This window comes from Spea bombifrons, chromosome 3, assembly GCF_027358695.1.
Source record: "Spea bombifrons isolate aSpeBom1 chromosome 3, aSpeBom1.2.pri, whole genome shotgun sequence".
In the NCBI taxonomy this organism is placed as follows: Eukaryota; Metazoa; Chordata; class Amphibia; order Anura; family Pelobatidae; genus Spea; species Spea bombifrons.
The window spans coordinates 49755474-49777798 of record NC_071089.1 but is presented as its reverse complement, the minus strand read 5'-3'; the positions used below and the strand labels follow the sequence as shown (position 1 = coordinate 49777798).

General features: G+C 44.3%; 9 non-coding genes across 9 annotated transcripts; all 9 read left to right on the top strand.

Moving 5' to 3' along the window:
- Positions 1–2833: 2833 nt before the first annotated feature.
- Positions 2834–2906, top strand: TRNAF-GAA (transfer RNA phenylalanine (anticodon GAA)). Its single transcript has one exon. It is a non-coding gene; the product is annotated as a tRNA-Phe (tRNA).
- A 932-nt stretch (positions 2907–3838) lies between these two features.
- On the top strand, positions 3839–3911 carry TRNAF-GAA (transfer RNA phenylalanine (anticodon GAA)). The gene has a single exon. It is a non-coding gene; the product is annotated as a tRNA-Phe (tRNA).
- A 1007-nt stretch (positions 3912–4918) lies between these two features.
- TRNAF-GAA (transfer RNA phenylalanine (anticodon GAA)) lies at positions 4919–4991 on the top strand. The gene has a single exon. It is a non-coding gene; the product is annotated as a tRNA-Phe (tRNA).
- A 1147-nt stretch (positions 4992–6138) lies between these two features.
- TRNAF-GAA (transfer RNA phenylalanine (anticodon GAA)) lies at positions 6139–6211 on the top strand. The gene has a single exon. It is a non-coding gene; the product is annotated as a tRNA-Phe (tRNA).
- Positions 6212–14668: 8457 nt separating this feature from the next.
- TRNAF-GAA (transfer RNA phenylalanine (anticodon GAA)) lies at positions 14669–14741 on the top strand. Its single transcript has one exon. It is a non-coding gene; the product is annotated as a tRNA-Phe (tRNA).
- Positions 14742–17635: 2894 nt separating this feature from the next.
- TRNAF-GAA (transfer RNA phenylalanine (anticodon GAA)) lies at positions 17636–17708 on the top strand. The gene has a single exon. It is a non-coding gene; the product is annotated as a tRNA-Phe (tRNA).
- A 128-nt stretch (positions 17709–17836) lies between these two features.
- TRNAF-GAA (transfer RNA phenylalanine (anticodon GAA)) lies at positions 17837–17909 on the top strand. The gene has a single exon. It is a non-coding gene; the product is annotated as a tRNA-Phe (tRNA).
- Positions 17910–19682: 1773 nt separating this feature from the next.
- On the top strand, positions 19683–19755 carry TRNAF-GAA (transfer RNA phenylalanine (anticodon GAA)). The gene has a single exon. It is a non-coding gene; the product is annotated as a tRNA-Phe (tRNA).
- A 2067-nt stretch (positions 19756–21822) lies between these two features.
- TRNAF-GAA (transfer RNA phenylalanine (anticodon GAA)) lies at positions 21823–21895 on the top strand. Its single transcript has one exon. It is a non-coding gene; the product is annotated as a tRNA-Phe (tRNA).
- The last annotated feature ends 430 nt before the right edge of the window (positions 21896–22325 follow it).

Genomic DNA, 22325 nt, shown 5'->3' with positions numbered 1-22325 from the left:
TTCTCATGGTGCAGCAGTTTACTGGCTATTAAACAGGCTTTCCTGTCCCGTGCAGACTTGCTAGCAGCATTTTCTTGCATGCCGAAATAGCTCAGTTGGGAGAGCGTTAGACTGAAGATCTAAAGGTCCCTGGTTCGATCGCGGGTTTCGGCACACATGTTCGCTTATTTTTAAGAAGAATGGGCTGTACTTTGTAAGCCAGATGTTTAAATATTCTCATGGTGCAGTAGTTTACTGGCTATTAAACAGGCTTCCCCATCCCATGTACTTTTGCTAGCAGCGTTTTCTCGCATGCCGAAATAGCTCAGTTGGGAGAGCGTTAGCCTGAAGATCTAAAGGTCCCTGGTTCGATCCCGGGTTTCGGCACACATGGTCGCTTATTTTTAAGAAGAATGGGCTGTACTTTGTAAGCCAGATGTTTAAATATTCTCATGGTGCAGCAGTTTACTGGCTATTAAACAGGCTTTCCCATCCCGTGCAGATTTGCTAGCAGTGTTTTTTTGTACGCCGAAATAGCTCAGTTGGGAGAGCGTTAGACTGAAGATCTAAAGGTCCCGGGTTTCTGCACACATGCTCTCTTGCTTTTGAAGACGAATGAGCTGTACTTTGTAAGCCAGATGTTTAAATATTCTCATGGTGCAGCAGTTTACTGGCTATTAAACAGGCTTCCCAAATCCATGTGCTGTTGCTAGCAGCATTTTCTAGCAGCATTTTCTAGCAGCATTTTCTAGCATGCCGAAATAACTCAGTTGGGAGAGCGTTAGACTGAAGATCTAAAGGTCCCTGGTTAGATCCTGGGTTTCGGCATACATGCTCACTTGCTTTTGAAGACGAATGAGCTGTACTTTGTAAGCCAGATGTTTAAATATTCTCATGGTGCAGCAGTTTACTGGCTATTAAACAGGCTTCCCCATCCCATGTACTTTTGCTAGCGGCATTTTCTTGCATGCCAAAACAGCTCAGTTGGGAGAGAGTTAGACTGAAGATCTAAAGGTCCCTGGTTTGATCCCGGGTTTCGGCACACATGCTCGCTTATTTTTAAGAAGAATGGGCTGTACTTTATAAGCCAGATGTTTAAATATTCTCATGGTGCAGCAGTTTACTGGCTATTAAGCAGGCTTTCCCATCCCGTGCAGATTTGCTAGCAGCGTTTTTTTGCACGCCGAAATAGCTCAGTTGGGAGATCGTTAGACTGAAGATCAAAAGGTCCCGGGTTTCTGCACACATGCTCTCTTGCTTTTGAAGACGAATGAGCTGTACTTTGTAAGCCAGATGTTTAAATATTCTCATGGTGCAGCAGTTTACTGGCAATTAAACAGGCTTTCCCGTCCCGCGCAGATTTGCTAGCAGCATTTTCTTTCATGCCAAAATAGCTCAGTTGGGAGAGCGTTAGACTGAAGATCTAAAGGTCCCTGGTTTGATCCCGGGTTTCGGCACACATGCTCGCTTATTTTTAAGAAGAATGGGCTGTACTTTGTAAGCCAGATGTTTAAATATTCTCATGGTGCAGCAGTTTACTGGCTATTAAACAGGCTTTCCCATCCCGTGCAGATTTGCTAGCAGCGTTTTTTTGCACGCCGAAATAGCTCAGTTTGGAGAGCGTTAGACTGAAGATCAAAAGATCCCGGGTTTCTGCACACATGCTCTCTTGCTTTTGAAGACGAATGAGCTGTACTTTGTAAGCCAGATGTTTAAATATTCTCATGGTGCAGCAGTTTACTGGCTATTAAACAGGCTTTCCTGTCCCGTGCAGACTTGCTAGCAGCATTTTCTTGCATGCCGAAATAGCTCAGTTGGGAGAGCGTTAGACTGAAGATCTAAAGGTCCTTGGTTCGATCGCGGGTTTCGGTACACATGTTCGCTTATTTTTAAGAAGAATTGGGCTGTACTTTGTAAGCCAGATGTTTAAATATTCTCATGGTGCAGCAGTTTACTGGCTATTAAACAGGCTTCCCCATCCCATGTACTTTTGCTACCAGCATTTTCTTGCATGCTGAAATAGCTCAGTTGGGAGAGCGTTAGACTGAAGAGCTAAAGGTCCCTGGTTCGATCCCGGGTTTCGGCACACATGCTCGCTTGATTTTGAAGACGAATGAGCTGTACTTTGTAAGCCGGATGTTTAAATATTCTCATCGTGCAGCAGATTACTGGCAATTAAACAGGCTTTCCCGTCCCGTGCAGATTTGCTTCAAAAATTTCTTTCATGCCAAAATAGCTCAGTTGGGACAGCATTAGACTGAAGATCTACAGGTCCCTGGTTTGATCCCGGGTTTCAGCACACATGCTCGCTTATTTTTAAGAAGAATGGGCTGTACTTTGTAAGCCAGCTGTTTAAATATTCTCATGGTGCAGCAGTTTACTGGCTATTAAACAGGCTTTCCCATCCCGTGCAGATTTGCTAGCAGCATTTTCTTGCATGCCGAAATAGCTCAGTTGGGAGAGCGTTACACTGAAGCTCTAAAGGTCCCTGGTTCGATCCCGGGTTTCGACACACATGCTCGCTTATTTTTAAGAAGAATGGGCTGTACTTTGTAAGCCGGATGTTTAAATATTCTCATGGTGCAGCAGTTTACTGACTATTAAACAGGCTTTCCCATCCCGTGCAGATTTGCTATCAGCGTTTTTTTGCACGCCGAAATAGCTCAGTTGGGAGAGCGTTAGACTGAAGATCAAAAGGTCTCGGGTTTCTGCACACATGCTCTCTTGCTTTTGAAGACGAATGAGCTGTACTTTGTAAGCCAGATGTTTAAATATTCTCATGGTGCAGCAGTTTACTGGCTATTAAACAGGCTTCCCCATCCCATGTACTTTTGCTAGCAGCATTTTATTGCATGCCGAAATAGCTCAGTTGGTAGAGCGTTAGACTGAAGATCTAAAGGTCCCTGGTTCGATCCTGGGTTTCGGCACACATGGTCACTTGCTTTTGAAGACGAATGAGCTGTACTTTGTAAGCCACTATTAAACAGGCTATTAAACAGGCTATTAAACAGGCTTTCCTGTCCCGTGCAGACTTGCTAGCAGCATTTTCCTGCATGCCGAAATAGCTCAGTTGGGAGAGCGTTAGACTGAAGATCTAAAGGTCCCTGGCTCGATCCCGGGTTTCGACACACATGCTCGCTTATTTTTAAGAAGAATGGGCTGTACTTTGTAAGCCAGATGTTTAAATATTCTCATGGTGCAGCAGTTTACTGGCTATAAACAGGCTTTCCCATCCCGTGCAGATTTGCTAGCAGCGTTTTTTTGCACGCCGAAATAGCTCAGGTGGGAGAGCGTTAGACTGAAGATCAAAAGGTCTCGGGTTTCTGCACACATGCTCTCTTGCTTTTGAAGACGAATGAGCTGTACTTTGTAAGCCAGATGTTTAAATATTCTCATGGTGCAGCAGTTTACTGGCTATTAAACAGGCTTCCCCATCCCATGTACTTTTGCTAGCAGCATTTTCTTGCATGCCGAAATAGCTCAGTTGGGAGAGCGTTAGACTGAAGATCTAAAGGTCCCTGGTTCGATCCTGGGTTTCGGCACACATGATCACTTGCTTTTGAAGACGAATGAGCTGGACTTTGTAAGCCTCTATTAAACAGGCTTTCCTGTCCCGTGCAGACTTGCTAGCAGCATTTTCTTGCATGCCGAAATAGCTCAGTTGGGAGATCGTTAGACTGAAGATCTAAAGGTCCCTGGTTCGATCGCGGGTTTCGGCACACATGTTCGCTTATTTTTAAGAAGAATGGGCTGTACTTTGTAAGCCAGATGTTTAAATATTCTCATGGTGCAGCAGTTTACTGGCTATTAAACAGGCTTCCCCATCCCATGTACTTTTGCTAACAGCGTTTTCTTGCATGCCGAAATAGCTCAGTTGGGAGAGCGTTAGACTGAAGATCTGAAGGTCCCTGGTTCGATCCCGGGTTTCGGCACACATGCTCGCTTGATTTTGAAGACGAATGAGCTGTACTTTGTAAGCCGGATGTTTAAATATTCTCATCGTGCAGCAGTTTACGGGCAATTAAACAGGCTTTCCCGTCCCGTGCAGATTTGCTAGCAAAAATTTCTTTCATGCCAAAATAGCTCAGTTGGGACAGCATTAGACTGAAGATCTACAGATCCCGGGTATCAGCACACATGCTCGCTTATTTTTAAGAAGAATGGGCTGTACTTTGTAAGGTCCCTGGTTCGATCCTGGGTTTCGGCACACATGATCACTTGCTTTTGAAGACGAATGAGCTGGACTTTGTAAGCCTCTATTAAACAGGCTTTCCTGTCCCGTGCAGACTTGCTAGCAGCATTTTCTTGCATGCCGAAATAGCTCAGTTGGGAGATCGTTAGACTGAAGATTTAAAGGTCCCTGGTTCGATCGTGGGTTTCGGCACACATGTTCGCTTATTTTTAAGAAGAATGGGCTGTACTTTGTAAGCCAGATGTTTAAATATTCTCATGGTGCAGCAGTTTACTGGCTATTAAACAGGCTTTCCCATCCCATGCAGATTTGCTAGCAGCATTTCCTCGCATGCCGAAATAGCTCAGTTGGGAGAGCGTTAGACTGAAGATGTAAAGGTCCCTGGCTCAATCCCGGTTTTCGACACATATGCTTGCTTATTTTTAAGAAGAATGGGCTGTACTTTGTAAGCCAGATTTTTAAATATTCTCATGGTGCAGCAGTTTACTGGCTATTAAACAGGCTTTCCCATCCCGTGCAGATTTGCTAGCAGCGTTTTTTTGCACGCCGAAATACCTCAGTTGGGAGAGCGTTAGACTGAAGATCAAAAGGTCTCGGGTTTCTGCACACATGCTCTCTTGCTTTTGAAGACGAATGAGCTGTACTTTGTAAGCCAGATGTTTAAATATTCTCATGGTGCAGCAGTTTACTGGCTATTAAACAGGCTTCCCCATCCCATGTACTTTTGCTAGCAGCATTTTCTTGCATGCCGAAATAGCTCAGTTGGGAGAGCGTTAGACTGAAGATCTAAAGGTCCCTGGTTCGATCCCGGGTTTCGGCAAAAATGATCACTTGCTTTTGAAGACGAATGAGCTGTACTTTGTAAGCCACTATTAAACAGGCTTTCCTGTCCCGTGCAGACTTGCTAGCAGCATTTTCTTGCATGCCGAAATAGCTCAGTTGGGAGATCGTTAGACTGAAGATCTAAAGGTCCCTGGTTCGATCGCGGGTTTCGGCACACATGTTCGCTTATTTTTAAGAAGAATGGGCTGTACTTTGTAAGCCAGATGTTTAAATATTCTCATGGTGCAGCAGTTTACTGGCTATTAAACAGGCTTCCCCACCCCATGTACTTTTGCTAGTAGCGTTTTCTTGCATGCCGAAATAGCTCAGTTGGGAGAGCGTTAGACTGAAGAAATAAAGGTCCCTGGTTCGATCCCGGGTTTCGGCACACATGCTCGCTTGATTTTGAAGACGAATGAGCTGTACTTTGTAAGCCGGATGTTTAAATATTCTCATCGTGCAGCAGTTTACGGGCAATTAAACAGGCTTTCCCGTCCCGTGCAGATTTGCTAGCAAAAATTTCTTTCATGCTAAAATAGCTCAGTTGGGACAGCATTAGACTGAAGATCTACAGATCCCGGGTTTCAGCACACATGCTCGCTTATTTTTAAGAAGAATGGGCTGTACTTTGTAAGCCAGCTGTTTAAATATTCTCATGGTGCAGCAGTTTACTGGCTATTAAACAGGCTTTCCCATCCCATGCAGATTTGCTAGCAGCATTTCCTCGCATGCCGAAATAGCTCAGTTGGGAGAGTGTTAGACTGAAGATCTAAAGGTCCCTGGCTCGATCCCGGTTTTCGACACATATGCTCGCTTATTTTTAAGAAGAATGGGCTGTACTTTGTAAGCCAGATTTTTAAATATTCTCATGGTGCAGCAGTTTACTGGCTATTAAACAGGCTTTCCCATCCCGTGCAGATTTGCTAGCAGCGTTTTTTTGCACGCCGAAATAGCTCAGTTGGGAGAGCGTTAGACTGAAGATCAAAAGGTCTCGGGTTTCTGCACACATGCTCTCTTGCTTTTGAAGACGAATGAGCTGTACTTTGTAAGCCAGATGTTTAAATATTCTCATGGTGCAGCAGTTTACTGGCTATTAAACAGGCTTCCCCATCCCATGTACTTTTGCTAGCAGCATTTTCTTGCATGCCGAAATAGCTCAGTTGGGAGAGCGTTAGACTGAAGATCTAAAGGTCCCTGGTTCGATCCCGGGTTTCGGCACACATGATCACTTGCTTTTGAAGACGAATGAGCTGTACTTTGTAAGCCACTATTAAACAGTCTATTAAACAGGCTTTCCTGTCCCGTGCAGACTTGCTAGCAGCATTTTCTTGCATGCCGAAATAGCTCAGTTGGGAGATCGTTAGACTGAAGATCTAAATGTCCCTGGTTCGATCGCGGGTTTCAGCACACATGTTCGCTTATTTTTAAGAAGAATGGGCTGTACTTTGTAAGCCAGATGTTTAAATATTCTCATGGTGCAGCAGTTTACTGGCTATTAAACAGGCTTCCCCATCCCATGTACTTTTGCTAGCAGCATTTTCTTGCATGCCGAAATAGCTCAGTTGGGAGAGCGTTAGACTGAAGATCTAAAGGTCCCTGGTTCGATCCTGGGTTTCGGCACACATGCTCGCTTATTTCTAGTGGCGTCGGCAGAGGGGGCCATGGCCCCCCCTACATTATGCTGTGCCCCCCCAATTGACCCGGCTCACAACCGGGACGTTTCCCGGTGTGCCGGCACAGTTGAAATTGCAGCCGATGCGTTTGACAGTTTCAAAGCAGCTGTAAAACCGAAGCGGTTTTACAGCCGCTTTGAAACTGTCAGCCGCTGGCCGCTTAATGGCTTGCCGTCATGCCAATCATTGAGGCTCTTCGTCCCGCCCCTTTGAAGATGCTCAAGGGGGCGGGCACTTACGGAACAGATGCTGTGACAGAGAGCACGCGGTAGAAGAGCAAGAGAGCAGCGGTGTTGAGGCAGAAAAACGAAGACCTTCAAAAAAGTAATTATTTAATTTAAAAAAATAGTTCATAAGCAGAAGGGTCTTCAAATGTAATGTGTTATTAGAAGTAATGCACTAGAGTAAGTACACCAGATCTCACTGGAGGAGGCACATTAACAAGGGGGGGCTGCCTTGGGAAAATTAAATACAAAAAGATGGCGGCTGGCAGGCTGGGGACATAATTACACATCAGGGGGGGTTAATACACATTTGTATGGGGGCCATTATAATAAACATTACAAGGGGTTGGTGCATCAATACACAAGGGAGTGGGGCAGGCTGGGGGCATCAAATAAATCAATACACAAGGGAGGGGGGCTGGCTGGGGGCATCAAATAAATCAATACACAAGGGAGGGGGCATCAAATAAATCAATACACAAGGGAGGGGGGCTGGCTGGTGGCATCAAATAAATCAATACACAAGGGAGGGGGGCTGGCTGGGGGCATCAAAAAAATCAATACACGAGGGAGGCTGGCTGGGGGCATCAAATAAATCAATACACAAGGGAGGGGGGCTGGCTGGGGGCATCAAATAAATCAATACACAAGGGAGGGGGGCTGGCTGGGGGCATCAAATAAATCAATACACAAGGGAGGGGGGCTAGCTGGTGGCATCAGATAAATCAATACACAAGGGAGGGGGCTGGCTGGGGGCATCAGATAAATCAATACACAAGGGTGTATAGCAAAAATGCACAAAGGAGGGTGGCTAGGGGGGGCACAAATACACAAGGGGCAATACACACAAACAACAGAGCAATGTGGAAAGCATTTTTATACTAGTAGTAGTATATAATTAATAATATTAGTAGGTTATCCCATCCTGATGTGGGGGTCCATGTGGCAGCAGAGCCTGTCCTGGGGTATGTATTTGGGTGTCAGTGTGGCAGAACCTGTCCTGATATGAGTTTGGTCATCTGTTTCCTGGCACTTTACTTGCTGTAGGGTTAAATAGAACTTTGTAATATTTATTTATCCAGATTTTGTGGTCACTTCAGAGGACAAAACTTCCTAGGCCTAGAAATCAGTGAGAGGAAAAAGGTATTGTGTTATTTACTCTTATTTCAATCTGAATATATTATTAAAAAGGAAACGGAGATGTTGGTTCAGAGTTTGTGGAACTCAATTCTTGATTTCATTATACAGGACACTATTCCCCCTTGGTTTCACAGGCCTTCACAGACCAAGTGGTACTCAGCTTAGTTATATGCAGCTGTATGCATTGTGTTATCTGTGATGAGGTGTTCATTTGGTGACGCATTTAAGATGGTTGTGATGCATTAATGGCTAAAAGTTTTGTTGAAGTTTCCATTATGTCTAATCTCCTTAATTTATTTGGGCCTTTTAACTTTTTTGATTTTTGGGATTTTAATAATGTGATAAAAAAGAATGATTTATAGTTGTTTGGATGTCAAATAGTGTGTCAAATTCTGTTGATCTGTATCGGCTAAGTTTCCATACATTATTTATTGTAGCAGGATGGCCCGATCAAAACAAGAAACTCCGAACACCAGCAGAATAAAAGCAAGATGTGGTTTATTGCAGATTTGTACAGTCCACAGCGATGCACTTCATAGTGTGAATAAACCAAAACAAAAACAAATCCTTTTGATACAGTCTGAGGGCCTCTGGCTTGCCTGCCTCTCACCCTATTCCCAGACAGCTAATGCCTCTAATGGCCGCCCCTTTAAGCACCTGAGTTCAGGTTAATTGGCTCCACCTTGCTGACCTCCAGCAATTAACCCTCCCCATGCTGGGAATAATGAGCGTTCCAATCTGCCACTTATGTAGACAGAGTCCATTACTTTGCCACATACCCTCCCCCTCAGCTTAACACAGGTGTGTGAAGCGGCCTTCGATAAGAAACTGTGCACCCTAGACAATGCATCTGCATTGGCATGCAATAGCCCAGCCCTATGCTTCACAACAAATTTAAACTGTTGCAAAGAGAGGAACCAACGTGTGACTTTAGTATTCTTGTCTTTGTTGTTCTGCATCCATTGTAGTGGAGCATGGTCAGTGATGAGGGTAAAAGATCTGCCCAACAAATAATATTTTAATGTTTCAGTTGCCCACTTAATGGCCAAACATTCCTTCTCTACAGTAGCATACTTCTGCTCCCTTGGCAACAACTTACGACTTAAAAACAACACAGGATGTTCTTCCTCTCCTATCATCTGAGATAATACCGCCCCCAGGCCCACATCAGAAGCATCAGTTTGCAAAAAGAAATGTTCCTTAAAATCCGGGGCTACTAAAACAGGGTGCCTGCATAAAGCTGTACGCAAGTCTGCAAAAGCTTTTTCTGCATCATCATTCCATCTGACTGTATCTGGTGCCTTTGCTTTAATCAAATCAGTGAGAGGTGCAGCTCGAGTGGCAAAGTGGGGTATGAAGCGTCTATAATAGCCAACTATTCCTAGGAAAGCTTTGACCTGTTTCTTTCTTAGAGGGCGTGGCCAATGTTCAATAGCCTCAGCCTTAGTGAGTTGAGGTTTTACCAGTCCTCTCCCTACAGTATAACCAAGATATTTGGCTTCCATACATCCAATAGAACATTTGGCAGGATTAGCAGTAAGACCAGCTTTCCGAATACTATTTAAAACCGCTTCTACCTTTCCCAAATGGGAGTCCCAGTCTCGGCTATAGACGACTACATCATCTAAGTATGCAGAAGCATAATTGGAGTGAGGTCTTAGAAGTTTATTCATTAACCTCTGAAAGGTTGCTGGGGCTCCATGAAGCCCAAATGGCAAAACTTTATATTGGTACAGGCCTTCAGGGGTCACAAATGCAGTTTTTTCTTTAGCGGTTTCTGTCAATGGGATCTGCCAATAACCCTTTGTAAGGTCTAATACACTTAGGAATCTGGCCTGTGCCAGTTTTTCAATGAGTTCATCAACCCGAGGCATAGGATATGCATCAAATTTAGAGCATTCATTAAGTTTTCTAAAATCATTGCAAAAACTAACTGACCCATCTGGCTTAGGTACTAGAACTATGGGGCTAGACCATTGGCTATGTGATTCCTCAATGACTCCCAGTTCTAACATTTTTGCTACTTCTGTTTGTATTGCACTCCTTTTTGCCTCGGGAACTCTATAGGGCTTTACTTTTACTGTAACTCCTGGTTCTGTGACAATATCATGGCAGATTTCACTAGTTCTGCCAGGAATACTAGAAAAGACATCTTTATGTCTTGATATCATTTCTTTAACTTCCTTCTGCTGTTCAGGGGTGAGATCAGCAGATATTTTAACATCTGGGTCTGGGGATTTATCTATAGCAACCATACTACTTTCTCTATCCTTCCAGGGTTTTAGCAGGTTTATATGGTAAATCTGTTCGACTTTCCTGCGATCAGGCTGTCGAACTTTATAGTTTACAGGGCCTACTTGTTCAATAATCTCATATGGGCCCTGCCAATGAGACAAGAGTTTGCTTTCGGCAGTGGGAACAAGGACCATAACTCGGTCCCCAGGTTGGAAAGAACGTACTGCTGCCTGGCGGTTGTAAATAACCTGTTGGCTTCTTTGAGCTTCCTCCAGATATTGTCTGACTATGGGAGAAATTTGTGTAATGCGCCCCTTGAGTTGCTCCACATATTGAATGACATTCTGTCCTGGTACCGTTTGTTCTTCCCACTCCTCCTTCGCTATATCTAATAAACCTCTTGGATGCCTACCATAAAGGAGCTCAAAAGGTGAAAACCCTACAGAAGATTGGGGAACCTCCCGAATAGCAAACAGTAAGTACGGTAGGAGAGTGTCCCAATTTTTCCCATCTCTATCAACCACTTTACGTAACATGTGTTTCAGGGTCCTATTGAATCTTTCAACTAACCCATCTGTTTGAGGATGGTACACAGATGTCCTCAAAGCTTTTATTTGTAACAAATGACACAATTCTTTCATTAGTCGGGACATAAAAGGGGTACCTTGGTCAGTTAAAATTTCTTTTGGTAACCCTACCCGAGAAAATACTTGAAGCAATTCTTTCGCTATGGTTTTGAAGGCAGTATTGCGGAGGGGAATAGCTGCTGGGTAGCGTGTAGCATAATCCAATATGACCAGAATATATTGATTACCCTTAGCCGATTTTTCTATTGGTCCCACCAAATCCATAGCAATTCGCTCAAAAGGGGTTTCAATAATTGGCAATGGAATTAGGGGTGCTCTTAGACGAGGTTTTGGGGTCGCTAGCTGGCAGTCTGGGCATGAGGCACAGTACCGCTTTACCTCTTCATATACCCCAGGCCAAAAAAATCGCCTTAAAACCCTTTCCTGAGTTTTTTCTACCCCCAAATGTCCCCCAAACAAATGAGAATGGGCCAATTCCAACACCTTCCTCCTGAAGGACCTTGGTACTAAGAGCTGTTCAAGTTCTTGCCCCTCCTCTCTGATCACTCTATAAAGTAGATCATTTCTAAGAATGAAATGAGGATACCTGTCTCTGGATTGCCCATCGATCATGGTCCCATTAACTTCTACAATTTGGTTACGGGCATTTTGCAATGTTAAATCATTGACTTGTTCCCTTCCAAACTGATTTAAACCAATGTCTAAATCCACAATATTAGCCTGTTCTCGGGTTTGGCCCTGGGGTTCAACCAGTATTTCGGTTGAAGGGTTGGAACTAGTGCTCGGATCTTGTAAGGTCACACCTTCGTTTATCAAAGCCATTTGTAAGTTCCCAGTACCCCTATGCTTATCTTCCCTTCTCTCACGTCTTGTCTTGCGCCTTTTACAAAACAAATCTGGGTGTACCAATGGGAAAACACAAAACGGGTTCTCCTCTACAGACTCCCACGGGTTTTGAATCAGGCTTTGAAACGCCGGGAAATTACGTCCAAGAATAAGGGGATGGGGTAATTTAGGTACCACTGCAGCCACTACTGAAAATGTTTGGCCCCCATAGCCTATGTTTACAGAGGTAGTAGGGTATGATACAGTACAGCCATGTACACAGAGTATCCCAACCTTCTTACCTGGGAGCAACTGAGACGGTTGAATGAGACTGCTTGTCACTAAGGAAATATCGCTCCCAGAGGCCGCAAGAGCTACGGTTTCCTTCCCATTTAACAAAACATATTTATCAAACACACATTTTTCGGTCTGTTTCCCAACCAAACAGATTAGTCCACAAAAGTCATTTATAGCATTATACCCACATTCCATAGGTTCCTGCAAATGAGGACACATAGCTTTTATGTGACCTAGCTCCCCACACTCAAAGCAAGTAACTGGAGGTTTCCTGGTTTGCCATCCCTTTGAGGGTTTATAGTCCTGGTTTCCATCCGGAGAAACTTCAGGGCCTCCAGTTCGGATCACAACTTGATTTTTCCCATAGTTCCAGGGCCTTGAGCTTGTGAGCAGTCTTTGGTTCTGTTGCATTTTAGTCTGTGATGTAGATTTTAACTCTCTCACTGCTGTATATTGTTCAACCAGTGCCACCATTGCATCATAAGTGGTAGGGCTTTCCTGCCCTGCCCACTCTCGTAGGCCTTGGGGTAATCCTCGCAAAAAACGATCCAAAACCAAGGTCTCAATTATTTGAGCAGGCGTTGAACTCTCTGGTTTTAACCATCTCCTGGCCAGATGAATCAAATCAAACATTTGTGATCTTGGTGCCTTCTGTTCCTGGTATTTCCAATTATAGAACCGTTGGGCACGGATCACTGGAGTCACGCCAGTCCTTGCAAGAATCTCTGCTTTAAGAATATCATAACTAGCAGCCGCCTCTTCCTCTAGGTCAAAATAGGCTTTTTGAGCTTCACCAAGCAAAAAAGGTGCCACTATACCAGCCCATTGAGTGCGAGGCCATTGCTCTCTGATGGCAGTCCGCTCAAAAGCTGTTAGATAGGCCTCCACATCATCTTGCGGCGTCATCTTTTGCAGATACTGATTTGCACGGATTGGTTTTGGACTGCTGCTCTGTTCATCTGTGGTAGTTTTTGAGAGTTGCTGTACAATCTCTTTTAGGACAATCCTGTCCTCTTGCTGTGCTTCCATCATAGCTCCCATCTGAGCAGTTATCAGCCGGTTGGTTTCCTGTTGCACTGTAGTAGCATGCAGGAGGGCCTTTAAAACATCCTCCATGTTGATACAGGTTTCAAACAGCAATATCCCACTTCTTACACCACTTGTAGCAGGATGGCCCGATCAAAACAAGAAACTCCGAACACCAGCAGAATAAAAGCAAGATGTGGTTTATTGCAGATTTGTACAGTCCACAGCGATGCACTTCATAGTGTGAATAAACCAAAACAAAAACAAATCCTTTTGATACAGTCTGAGGGCCTCTGGCTTGCCTGCCTCTCACCCTATTCCCAGACAGCTAATGCCTCTAACGGCCGCCCCTTTAAGCACCTGAGTTCAGGTTAATTGGCTCCACCTTGCTGACCTCCAGCAATTAACCCTCCCCATGCTGGGAATAATGAGCGTTCCAATCTGCCACTTATGTAGACAGAGTCCATTACTTTGCCACATTATGTATACCTGCAAATACAGGGTTTTTTTTTTATCTCATTCAGTTGCGTGTGCTGTTTCCATGTGTTGTTTATTTGATCTATACCTGAACTACAGGGTGTAAGTAAAAGAGCGGTGTGGTTTAGTGAATGAGGGGACAAAGGGACTCTGGGGATGATTACAGGGGAGAGGATCTCTCAATGTCACGGTGCAGTCAGAAGGAAGGAAGACTGTACTGACTCTCACTGTCTTCCCCTGATCTGCAGTCAGTGTGGCAAATATATTGGCAGCAGGGTCTAATATTAATATATATTGGCTGCAGGGGCTAATATTAATATATATCGGAAGCTGGGACTAATATTTATATATATCGGCAGCAGGGGCTAATATTAATATATATTGGCTGCAGGGCCTATTATCAATAAATATAGGCTGCAGGGGCTAATATTTATATATATTGGCTGCAGGGACTAATAATATATCGGCAGTATGGGCTAATATTTATATATGTTGGCAGCAGGGTATAATTTCTATGTATATCGGCAGCAGGGTATAATATAAGTATGTATCCGCAGCAGGGGCTAATATTAATATATATCCGCAGCAGGGGTTAATATTAAATATATCGGAAGCAGGGTGTAATATTACTATATATCGGAAGCAGGGTCTAATATTTATATATATTGTCAACAGGGGCTAATATTAAAGAATGAAAAATAACTGTCACTTTAGCTGTTATTTTGAAATCATATTTTAATCACAGTCTTTACTTCAAAGAGATAAATACATGTTATGTAGTTAAAAATGCACGTCTAACATGTGTATGTATGTATGTGTGTATCCCGGGTTTCGGCACACGTGCTCGCTTATTTTTAAGAAGAATGGGCTGTACTTTGTAAGCCAGATGTTTAAATATTCTCACGGTGCAGCAGTTTACTGGCTATTAAACAGGCTTTCCCATTCCGTGCAGATTTGCTATGAGCAATTGTTTGTACGCCGAAATAGCTCAGTTGGGAGAACGTTAGACTGAAGATCTAAAGATCCCTGGTTCGATCCTGGGTTTCAGCACATACGCTCACTTGCTTTTGAAGACGAATGAGCTGTACTTTGTAAGCCGGATGTTTAAATATTCTCATGGTGCAGCAGTTAACTGGCTATTAAACAGGCTTCCCCATCCCACGTACTTTTGCTAGCAGCATTTTCTTGCATGCCGAAATAGCTCAGTTGGGAGAGCGTTAGACTGAAGATCTAAAGGTCCCTGGTTCGACCCCGGGTTTCGGCACACATGATCACTTGCTTTTGAAGACGAATGAGCTGTACTTTGTAAGCCAAATGTTTAAATATTCTCATGGTGCAGCAGTTTACTGGCTATTAAACAGGCTTTCCTGTCCCGTGCAGACTTGCTAGCAGCATTTTCTTGCATGCCGAAATAGCTCAGTTGGGAGAGCGTTAGACTGAAGATCTAAAGGTCCCTGGTTCGATCGCGGGTTTCGGCACACATGTTCGCTTATTTTTAAGAAGAATGGGCTGTACTTTGTAAGCCAGATGTTTAAATATTCTCATGGTGCAGTAGTTTACTGGCTATTAAACAGGCTTCCCCATCCCATGTACTTTTGCTAGCAGCGTTTTCTCGCATGCCGAAATAGCTCAGTTGGGAGAGCGTTAGCCTGAAGATCTAAAGGTCCCTGGTTCGATCCCGGGTTTCGGCACACATGGTCGCTTATTTTTAAGAAGAATGGGCTGTACTTTGTAAGCCAGATGTTTAAATATTCTCATGGTGCAGCAGTTTACTGGCTATTAAACAGGCTTTCCCATCCCGTGCAGATTTGCTAGCAGTGTTTTTTTGTACGCCGAAATAGCTCAGTTGGGAGAGCGTTAGACTGAAGATCTAAAGGTCCCGGGTTTCTGCACACATGCTCTCTTGCTTTTGAAGACGAATGAGCTGTACTTTGTAAGCCAGATGTTTAAATATTCTCATGGTGCAGCAGTTTACTGGCTATTAAACAGGCTTCCCAAATCCATGTGCTGTTGCTAGCAGCATTTTCTAGCAGCATTTTCTAGCAGCATTTTCTAGCATGCCGAAATAACTCAGTTGGGAGAGCGTTAGACTGAAGATCTAAAGGTCCCTGGTTAGATCCTGGGTTTCGGCATACATGCTCACTTGCTTTTGAAGACGAATGAGCTGTACTTTGTAAGCCAGATGTTTAAATATTCTCATGGTGCAGCAGTTTACTGGCTATTAAACAGGCTTCCCCATCCCATGTACTTTTGCTAGCGGCATTTTCTTGCATGCCAAAACAGCTCAGTTGGGAGAGAGTTAGACTGAAGATCTAAAGGTCCCTGGTTTGATCCCGGGTTTCGGCACACATGCTCGCTTATTTTTAAGAAGAATGGGCTGTACTTTATAAGCCAGATGTTTAAATATTCTCATGGTGCAGCAGTTTACTGGCTATTAAGCAGGCTTTCCCATCCCGTGCAGATTTGCTAGCAGCGTTTTTTTGCACGCCGAAATAGCTCAGTTGGGAGATCGTTAGACTGAAGATCAAAAGGTCCCGGGTTTCTGCACACATGCTCTCTTGCTTTTGAAGACGAATGAGCTGTACTTTGTAAGCCAGATGTTTAAATATTCTCATGGTGCAGCAGTTTACTGGCAATTAAACAGGCTTTCCCGTCCCGCGCAGATTTGCTAGCAGCATTTTCTTTCATGCCAAAATAGCTCAGTTGGGAGAGCGTTAGACTGAAGATCTAAAGGTCCCTGGTTTGATCCCGGGTTTCGGCACACATGCTCGCTTATTTTTAAGAAGAATGGGCTGTACTTTGTAAGCCAGATGTTTAAATATTCTCATGGTGCAGCAGTTTACTGGCTATTAAACAGGCTTTCCCATCCCGTGCAGATTTGCTAGCAGCGTTTTTTTGCACGCCGAAATAGCTCAGTTTGGAGAGCGTTAGACTGAAGATCAAAAGATCCCGGGTTTCTGCACACATGCTCTCTTGCTTTTGAAGACGAATGAGCTGTACTTTGTAAGCCAGATGTTTAAATATTCTCATGGTGCAGCAGTTTACTGGCTATTAAACAGGCTTTCCTGTCCCGTGCAGACTTGCTAGCAGCATTTTCTTGCATGCCGAAATAGCTCAGTTGGGAGAGCGTTAGACTGAAGATCTAAAGGTCCTTGGTTCGATCGCGGGTTTCGGCACACATGTTCGCTTATTTTTAAGAAGAATTGGGCTGTACTTTGTAAGCCAGATGTTTAAATATTCTCATGGTGCAGCAGTTTACTGGCTATTAAACAGGCTTCCCCATCCCATGTACTTTTGCTACCAGCATTTTCTTGCATGCTGAAATAGCTCAGTTGGGAGAGCGTTAGACTGAAGAGCTAAAGGTCCCTGGTTCGATCCCGGGTTTCGGCACACATGCTCGCTTGATTTTGAAGACGAATGAGCTGTACTTTGTAAGCCGGATGTTTAAATATTCTCATCGTGCAGCAGATTACTGGCAATTAAACAGGCTTTCCCGTCCCGTGCAGATTTGCTTCAAAAATTTCTTTCATGCCAAAATAGCTCAGTTGGGACAGCATTAGACTGAAGATCTACAGGTCCCTGGTTTGATCCCGGGTTTCAGCACACATGCTCGCTTATTTTTAAGAAGAATGGGCTGTACTTTGTAAGCCAGCTGTTTAAATATTCTCATGGTGCAGCAGTTTACTGGCTATTAAACAGGCTTTCCCATCCCGTGCAGATTTGCTAGCAGCATTTTCTTGCATGCCGAAATAGCTCAGTTGGGAGAGCGTTACACTGAAGCTCTAAAGGTCCCTGGTTCGATCCCGGGTTTCGACACACATGCTCGCTTATTTTTAAGAAGAATGGGCTGTACTTTGTAAGCCGGATGTTTAAATATTCTCATGGTGCAGCAGTTTACTGACTATTAAACAGGCTTTCCCATCCCGTGCAGATTTGCTATCAGCGTTTTTTTGCACGCCGAAATAGCTCAGTTGGGAGAGCGTTAGACTGAAGATCAAAAGGTCTCGGGTTTCTGCACACATGCTCTCTTGCTTTTGAAGACGAATGAGCTGTACTTTGTAAGCCAGATGTTTAAATATTCTCATGGTGCAGCAGTTTACTGGCTATTAAACAGGCTTCCCCATCCCATGTACTTTTGCTAGCAGCATTTTATTGCATGCCGAAATAGCTCAGTTGGTAGAGCGTTAGACTGAAGATCTAAAGGTCCCTGGTTCGATCCTGGGTTTCGGCACACATGGTCACTTGCTTTTGAAGACGAATGAGCTGTACTTTGTAAGCCACTATTAAACAGGCTATTAAACAGGCTATTAAACAGGCTTTCCTGTCCCGTGCAGACTTGCTAGCAGCATTTTCCTGCATGCCGAAATAGCTCAGTTGGGAGAGCGTTAGACTGAAGATCTAAAGGTCCCTGGTTCGATCCCGGGTTTCGGCACACATGCTCGCTTATTTTCAATGGCGTCGGCAGGGGGGGGCAGAGGGGGCCATGGCCCCCCCTACATAATTCTGTCCCCCCCAATTGACCCGGCTCACAACTGGGACGTTTCCCGGTGTGCTGGCACATTCAGTTGAAATTGCAGCCAATGCGTTTGACAGTTTCAAAGCAGCTGTAAAACCGAAGCGGTTTTACAGCCGCTTTGAAACTGTCAGCCGCTGGCCGCTTAATGGCTTGCCGGCATGCCAATCATTGAGGCTCTTCGTCCCGCCCCTTTGAAGATGCTCAAGGGGGCGGGCACTTACGGAACAGATGCTGTGACAGAGAGCACGCGGTAGAAGAGCAAGAGAGCAACGGTGTTGAGGCAGAAAAAAGTAATTATTTAATTTAAAAAAATAGTTCATAAGCAGAAGGGTCTTCAAATGTAATGTGTTGTTAGAAGTAATGCACTAGAGTAAGTACACCAGATCTCACTGGAGGAGGCACATTAACAAGGGGCGGCTGCCTTGGGAAAATTAAATACAAAAAGATGGTGGCTGGCAGGCTGGGGACATAATTACACATCAGGGGGGGTTAATACACATTTGTATGGGGGCCATTATAATAAACATTACAAGAGGTTGGTGCATCAATACACAAGGGAGTGGGGCAGGCTGGGGGCATCAAATAAATCAATACACAAGGGAGGGGGGCTGGCTGGGGGCATCAAATAAATCAATACACAAGGGAGGGGGCTGGCAGATTTGCTAGCAGCGTTTTTTTGCACGCCGAAATAGCTCAGTTGGGAGAGCGTTAGACTGAAGATCAAAAGGTCTCGGGTTTCTGCACACATGCTCTCTTGCTTTTGAAGACGAATGAGCTGTACTTTGTAAGCCAGATGTTTAAATATTCTCATGGTGCAGCAGTTTACTGGCTATTAAACAGGCTTCCCCATCCCATGTACTTTTGCTAGCGGCATTTTCTTGCATGCCAAAACAGCTCAGTTGGGAGAGAGTTAGACTGAAGATCTAAAGGTCCCTGGTTTGATCCCGGGTTTCGGCACACATGCTCGCTTATTTTTAAGAAGAATGGGCTGTACTTTATAAGCCAGATGTTTAAATATTCTCATGGTGCAGCAGTTTACTGGCTATTAAACAGGCTTTCCCATCCCGTGCAGATTTGCTAGCAGCGTTTTTTTGCACGCCGAAATAGCTCAGTTGGGAGAGCGTTAGACTGAAGATCAAAAGGTCCCGGGTTTCTGCACACATGCTCTCTTGCTTTTGAAGACGAATGAGCTGTACTTTGTAAGCCAGATGTTTAAATATTCTCATGGTGCAGCAGTTTACTGGCTATTAAACAGGCTTCCCCATCCCATGTACTTTTGCTAGCAGCATTTTCTTGCATGCTGAAATAGCTCAGTTGGGAGAGCGTTAGACTGAAGATCTGAAGGTCCCTGGTTCGATCCCGGGTTTCGGCACACATGATCACTTGCTTTTGAAGACGAATGAGCTGTACTTTGTAAGCCACTATTAAACAGGCTTTCCTGTCCCGTGCAGACTTGCTAGCAGCATTTTCTTGCATGCCGAAATAGCTCAGTTGGGAGATCGTTAGACTGAAGATCTAAAGGTCCCTGGTTCGATCGCGGGTTTCGGCACACATGTTCGCTTATTTTTAAGAAGAATGGGCTGTACTTTGTAAGCCAGATGTTTAAATATTCTCATGGTGCAGCAGTTTACTGGCTATTAAACAGGCTTCCCCATCCCATGTACTTTTGCTAGCAGCGTTTTCTTGCATGCCGAAATAGCTCAGTTGGGAGAGCGTTAGACTGAAGATTTAAAGGTCCCTGGTTCGATCCCGGGTTTCGGCACACATGCTCGCTTGATTTTGAAGACGAATGAGCTGTACTTTGTAAGCCGGATGTTTAAATATTCTCATCGTGCAGCAGTTTACGGGCAATTAAACAGGCTTTCCCGTCCCGTGCAGATTTGCTAGCAAAAATTTCTTTCATGCCAAAATAGCTCAGTTGGGACAGCATTAGACTGAAGATCTACAGATCCCGGGTTTCAGCACACATGCTCGCTTATTTTTAAGAAGAATGGGCTGTACTTTGTAAGCCAGCTGTTTAAATATTCTCATGGTGCAGCAGTTTACTGGCTATTAAACAGGCTTTCCCATCCCATGCAGATTTGCTAGCAGCATTTCCTCGCATGCCGAAATAGCTCAGTTGGGAGAGCGTTAGACTGAAGATGTAAAGGTCCCTGGCTCAATCCCGGTTTTCGACACATATGCTTACTTATTTTTAAGAAGAATGGGCTGTAGTTTGTAAGCCAGATTTTTAAATATTCTCATGGTGCAGCAGTTTACTGGCTATTAAACAGGCTTTCCCATCCCGTGCAGATTTGCTAGCAGCTTTTTTTTGCACGCCGAAATAGCTCAGTTGGGAGAGCGTTAGACTGAAGATCAAAAGGTCTCGGGTTTCTGCACACATGCTCTCTTGCTTTTGAAGACTAATGAGCTGTACTTTGTAAGCCAGATGTTTAAATATTCTCATGGTGCAGCAGTTTACTGGCTATTAAACAGGCTTCCCCATCCCATGTACTTTTGCTAGCAGCATTTTCTTGCATGCCGAAATAGCTCAGTTGGGAGAGCGTTAGACTGAAGATCTAAAAGTTCCTGGTTCGATCCCGGGTTTCGGCACACATGATCACTTGCTTTTGAAGACGAATGAGCTGTACTTTGTAAGCCACTATTAACCCCTTAATGACAAAGCCCGTACATGTACGGGCTCAAAATGCATTGTTTTCAATGGGTTTAGGGACCGCCCATTGTCCTTAAGGGGTTAAACAGGCTTTCCTGTCCCGTGCAGACTTGCTAGCAGCATTTTCTTGCATGCCGAAATAGCTCAGTTGGGAGATCGTTAGACTGAAGATCTAAAGGTCCCTGGTTCGATCGCGGGTTTCGGCACACATGTTCGCTTATTTTTAAGAAGAATGGGCTGTACTTTGTAAGCCAGATGTTTAAATATTCTCATGGTGCAGCAGTTTACTGGCTATTAAACAGGCTTCCCCACCCCATGTACTTTTGCTAGCAGCGTTTTCTTGCATGCCGAAATAGCTCAGTTGGGAGAGCGTTAGACTGAAGATCTAAAGTTCCCTGGTTTGATCCCGGGTTTCGGCACACATGCTCGCTTGGTTTTGAAGACGAATGAGCTGTACTTTGTAAGCCGGATGTTTAAATATTCTCATCGTGCAGCAGTTTACGGGCAATTAAACAGGCTTTCCCGTCCCGTGCAGATTTGCTAGCAAAAATTTCTTTCATGCTAAAATAGCTCAGTTGGGACAGCATTAGACTGAAGATCTACAGATCCCGGGTTTCAGCACACATGCTCGCTTATTTTTAAGAAGAATGGGCTGTACTTTGTAAGCCAGCTGTTTTAATATTCTCATGGTGCAGCAGTTTACTGGCTATTAAACAGGCTTTCCCATTCCATGCAGATTTGCTAGCAGCATTTCTTCGCATGCCGAAATAGCTCAGTTGGGAGAGCGTTAGACTGAAGATCTAAAGGTCCCTGGCTCAATCCCTGTTTTCGACACATATGCTCGCTTATTTTTAAGAAGAATGGGCTGTACTTTGTAAGCCAGATTTTTAAATATTCTCATGGTGCAGCAGTTTACTGGCTATTAAACAGGCTTTCCCATCCCGTGCAGATTTGCTAGCAGCGTTTTTTTGCACGCCGAAATAGCTCAGTTGGGAGAGCGTTAGACTGAAGATCAAAAGGTCTCGGGTTTCTGCACACATGCCCTCTTGCTTTTGAAGACGAATGAGCTGTACTTTGTAAGCCAGATGTTTAAATATTCTCATGGTGCAGCAGTTTACTGGCTATTAAACAGGCTTCCCCATCCCATGTACTTTTGCTAGCAGCATTTTCTTGCATGCCGAAATAGCTCAGTTGGGAGAGCGTTAGACTGAAGATCTAAAGGTCCCTGGTTCGATCCCGGGTTTCGGCCCACATGATCACTTGCTTTTGAAGACGAATGAGCTGTACTTTGTAAGCCACTATTAAACAGTCTATTAAACAGGCTTTCCTGTCCCGTGCAGACTTGCTAGCAGCATTTTCTTGCATGCCGAAATAGCTCAGTTGGGAGATCGTTAGACTGAAGATCTAAATGTCCCTGGTTCGATCGCGGGTTTCGGCACACATGTTCGCTTATTTTTAAGAAGAATGGGCTGTACTTTGTAAGCCAGATGTTTAAATATTCTCATGGTGCAGCAGTTTACTGGCTATTAAACAGGCTTCCCCATCCCATGTACCGTATTGGCTCGGATATAGGCCGCCCCCGTATATAGGCCGCACCCTAAAAGTTTGGTGCTTTTTTAAAGAAAAAGTTTTTTTTCTTTAAAAAAGCACCAAAAAAAAACATGCTGCCACTCTGCCCC